Raw genomic sequence first — 4,991 nt, forward strand, 5'->3', positions numbered from 1 at the left:
AAGATCTTTAAAAATATTTAAATGTATCAATTTCTCTATATTCTGGAAACTACCTGACTCACAAATTGAACCAACTCTAACATATGGTACAGCAATCTGGGGACTGTACGATAATCAAGAAATGGAAAAAAAGTTCATACATATGCAATTAAACGCTTCCTTTCGGTGCCTTTGCATTCGTCCAATAAAATGTCATATGGTGAAACTGGTCGACACCCACTACATATAAAAACAAAGATCAAATGTATTAGATACTGGCTTAGATGAATACAGTTCTCACTGACCAGAATAAGCAGACAAGCTTATGAAATGATTCTGTATCAGTTATATTTTGGGAAAGAAATTTGGGCTATTTTTTGTACAGAATGGTTTAACTCTCTCCATACGAACGGCGAAAGAAACGACGTTAAAAGCGTTTCACCCCAGTTACCATCATCAAAGTATTGCAAGCGGAAGGCTCTTATACTGAAGAGGTGAACTTTGACAAAGAATACCACAATTCTGACGACGGAAGCTAAAGGTTGGGTCATTCAGACACCCACAGGACATCCGAGGGGCCTGTGTAGAGGAGAAGAGAGGACTGGCCGTACTGAGGGAGTTAACCACACAGGGCTTTGGGATTGTCTGAATGTGTCAGGATGTTGGCAGTGATCGAATATTTGTCGTAGAATTTAAAGACAGATTAATTAACTCGTACAAACAGGACTGGCATGTCCACATTGAGGAGTCAGAAAAATACAATTGGTCCCTCTCTTTTAAGAACATTTTTAAGACAGAAAAATGCATTAAAGTAATAAGCAATAAGTAATAAATGACACAGAACAATCCTGTGTTCGTGTCTAAAGCATTAGCATATGACTTTAACTGAGATCCGCTTTCTCTTGATTTGCTTCTGAATAATAACCCCTTGCAGATGAATCAGTTTCAGTTTCAGTAGCTCAAGGAGGCGTCATTGCGTTCGGACAAATCCATATACGCTACACCACATCTGCCAAGCAGATGCCTGACCAGCAGCGTAACCCAACGCGCTTAGTCAGGCCTTGAGAAAAAAAAAAGGTGAATAAATAATAGATACGCTTACATAAATAAATAAATAAATAAATAAATAATATTTATGATATAAAAAAGATGAATCAATGCCTGAAACAAAATTTCAACAGTTGGTTTTTGTTGTTGTTGATCTTCCAAGAAGAGATTCACGAAAAAGATAGCAGTGTTATTGTCTACAGCATTGCTGGATGCTGTTGCTTGTTGTTTGTAGTAGTAGTAGTAGTAGTAGTAGTAGTAGTAGTAGTAGTAGTAGTGGTGGTGGTGGTAGTGGTGATGGCGGTGGTGGTAGTAGCAGTAGTAGACTTGTTGTTGTCGTCGTCACTACTACCACTACTACTACTACTATTGTTGTTGTTATCAAATAACAACTACTACCCCTCCTCCTCTTCCTCTTTCAACTACTACTACTTCTACTGTAATCGTTATTATTACCATTGTATCATGATTATTGTTGTTCTGTCCATAACCATCACAATGGGTGTGGAGTGATAGCCCAGTGGTAACGCGTCACCTGGGAAGCGAGAGAATCTGGGCACACTGGTTCGAATCCCACAGCCGACGGGCGCAATAGCCGAGTGGTTAAAGCGTTGGACTGTCAATCTGAGGGTCCCGGGTTCGAATCACGGTGACAGTGCCTGGTGGGTAAAGGGTGGAGATTTTTACGATCTCCCAGGTCAACATATGTGCAGACCTGCTAGTGCCTGAACCCCCTTCGTGTGTATATGCAAGCAGAAGATCAAATACGCACGTTAAAGATCCTGTAATCCATGTCAGCGTTCGATGGGTTATGGAAACAAGAACATACCCAGCATGCACACCCCCGAAAACGGAGTATGGCTGCCTACATGGCGGGGTAAAAACGGTCATACACGTAAAAGCCCACCCGTGTGTATACGAGTGAACGCAGAAGAAGAAGAAGAAGAAGAATCCCACAGTCGCCAGTAATTTTCTCCCCCTCCTGAGGGATGACCATCAGAAACAGCAGAGGAGGCAACTGCTGTCTCGATTGTCTGGGCAAGAATTTGATCATAGTGGAGAATGTCTTTGATATTCTTCAACACCTGTCTGAGGCGCATCTACAAGATCCGATGGAAGGAGAAGATCCGAAACGAAGATCTGTGGGAGCGAGCGGGACAGGAACCAGTGGCCAAGCAGATACTGCGGAGGAAGTGGGGCTGGATCGGACACACCCTCAGGAAGCCAGCGTCCAGCATCACACGCCAAGCCCTGACCTGGAACCCGCAGGGAAAGAGGAAGAGAGGCCGGCCTCGCAACAGCTGGAGGCGAGATACCGAGGCAGAGCTGAAGCAGCAAGGGACCAACTGGACAGGAATGGCCAGAACAGCCCAGAACAGAGTGCGATGGCGAGGGGTCGTCGATGGCCTATACTCCACCAGGAGCGATGGGCAAAATGAATGAATGATGGAGAATGTCTTGCTCAAGTTACATCCCCACTCTCTCGGCAAAGAGGGTTTCAGGACAGTTGGCGTTGGGATGGTCCCCTCAAAGACCAGCTAGCCCTCCCAAGGCTGCAGCACTAAGAGCCACTGCAGTCTTGCCTCCTGGTTTGAGAGTCATAGTCCTTCACAGAAGACTGGGCTGTGAGTGATCTCGCATTGCACTGGAGAGACCATTGATCGCACAGCTCAAACTGTAAACTTATGTCAGTCTCTGATGTAAGGTCATGTGGAGTGATGGCCTAGACGTAACGCCTCCGCCTAGGAAGCGATAGAATCTGAGCGCGCTGGTTCGAATCACGGCTCAGCCGCCGATATTTTCTCCCCCTCCACTAGACCTTGAGTGGTGGTCTAGACACTAGTCATTCGGATGAGACGATAAACCGAGGTCCCGCGTGCAGCATACACTTAGCGCACGTAAAAGAACCCACGACAACGAAAGGGTTGTTCCTGGCAAAACTCTGTAGAAAAATCCACTTCGACAGGAAAAACAAATAAAACTGCACGCAGGAAAAAAAAGAGGTGGCATTGTAGTATAGCGACGCGCTCTCCCTGGGGAGAGCAGCCCGAATTTCACACAGAGAAATATGTTGTGATAAAAAGAAATACAAATACAAATACAAATAAGCTGAGCGTTGGGACAATGAAATACAATGCAATGCAATACAATAGAATACAAAACCATACACTGCTGTACAGTACAGTTTCAGTTTCAGTTGCTCAAGGAGGCGTCACTGCGTTCGGACAAACCATATACGCTACACCACATCTGCCAAGCAGACAGTACAATACAATGCAACTCAATACTTTACAATATAATGTAATGCAATCCAATGCAATACAATACAATACAATACAATGCAATACTATACAACACAATGCATTACAACAGTCCCAGTCCCTTGGTTATCATAGGGTCTACACTACATAATAGGCCTTCTAACAGAACTCGGAAAAAAAAATCATGATTTCGTCTTCGTTCAAAACTAAAATGGCCATTGCCAGGGGAAAAAGAATTAAAAGTATCTTTCTCTGATTGGTTGGTTGATTGATTGATTGATTAGTTGATTGATTGATTGATTGATTGATTAGTTGATTGATTGATTGCCCTCGGTCAGAGACCAAGCTCTAAGCGCTAAACAAACACGGAGACATTTCACTTCACACGGCAGACTACCCCCATGATTCAATCCACCACCATAATTATGACCTGACATTTAGCGCTCAACGGCATTCCTTTCCTGCATTATTCAATCGCACACCCACCCCACCCACCCCTCCCCACGCACGCGCGCGCGCACACACGCAGATTCATCCATACACCATGCACGCACGCACGCACGCACCTCCAGGAAGTTCAGCAGGGGCAACTAACTCTTTTGTTACCGACTGCAAAAAACCTTTCCGAAAATCACGATTTGGGTTCGTTGCACAAAGACCGAGTTTTCAGTAGCGTGCCTGTTGCTTATGTCATACCGAAAGGGTGGAGAAGGGGTGGGGAAGGGGGAGGTGGATATACTGGGTGGGTGGGTGGGAAGAATGAAATGTGGGGAGCACTGGTCGAAAATGAGGGCAGTAGAGAGAGAGAGAGAGAGAGGGAGAGAGAGAGAGAGAGAGGAGGGTTGGAGGTGTTATAGGACAGGGGGGTGGGGGAAGAGTCGTGGTGAACGGGAGCTTTGGGCTTAGAGAGAAACAAACAAACAAACAACAAAAAGAAAAAAAAAGAAACTATTCAAAAATAAAGTAAACAACTCACACTTTTTTTTTTCTCGGTTTGTTGACTTCGTCACTAAGCACACTTCATCACCCAATCCCCCCCCCCTACCCACCCACCCCCACCCCCCACACACACACCCACCCATCCCCCACATGCACACCCACCCATCCCCCACATGCACACCCACACCCACACACACACACATACACACACAACCCCCCCACCCCCACACCCCGACCCACCCCCGAAAAAAAAAAATAAAAATAAATAAAATAAACCCTACCCTCCACCCGTACCCGAACTTTCTCCGACCGTCCAGCCAGATTCAGGAAGAGAGGTATGAATAACAAAAGATTTAAAAGGGAAAGGGGTGGGGGGTGGGGGTTGGAAACGGAGGGGAAAGGGGAAAAGGCGAAAAGAAAGAAGGAGAGAGGGGGAGAGAGGTGGTTGGTTGTACGGGGTGGTGGGAGGGTTGGTGCCTTGACGCTACCCGTGGGGTCATTCGGCCCATCTCGCTAAGATCCGGTTTAGCCCACGGTATAAATATGACCGGTTTTCTGGCGTACCCCGTTAGCACGACGATTTCTACAACTACGACTGCGACTACTGCGTCAATCCGTACGTTCAATACAAGGTTTATATCACTGCCTGAGACAAGTTGTCTTGCCAACCTGACTGACTTTGGGCTTACGTGCGTTTTCATTTTCTTTGGTGAGTATTATTATGATTTTGCTTGTTTGCTTGGATGATTTTTTTTTTATGTGAGT

General features: G+C 45.6%; 1 protein-coding gene across 1 annotated transcript in view; it reads left to right on the top strand.

Moving 5' to 3' along the window:
• The first annotated feature begins 4,787 nt into the window (after positions 1–4,787).
• The window catches only part of LOC143289641 (uncharacterized), a 32,305-nt gene continuing 32,101 nt past the window's right edge, over positions 4,788–4,991 (top strand). The window contains exon 1 of the mRNA XM_076598688.1: positions 4,788–4,935. The gene's annotated coding sequence lies outside the window, so the exon portion shown is untranslated. The remainder of the gene's footprint in view (positions 4,936–4,991) is intronic.

This window comes from Babylonia areolata, chromosome 14, assembly GCF_041734735.1.
Source record: "Babylonia areolata isolate BAREFJ2019XMU chromosome 14, ASM4173473v1, whole genome shotgun sequence".
NCBI classification, from domain to species: Eukaryota; Metazoa; Mollusca; class Gastropoda; order Neogastropoda; family Buccinidae; genus Babylonia; species Babylonia areolata.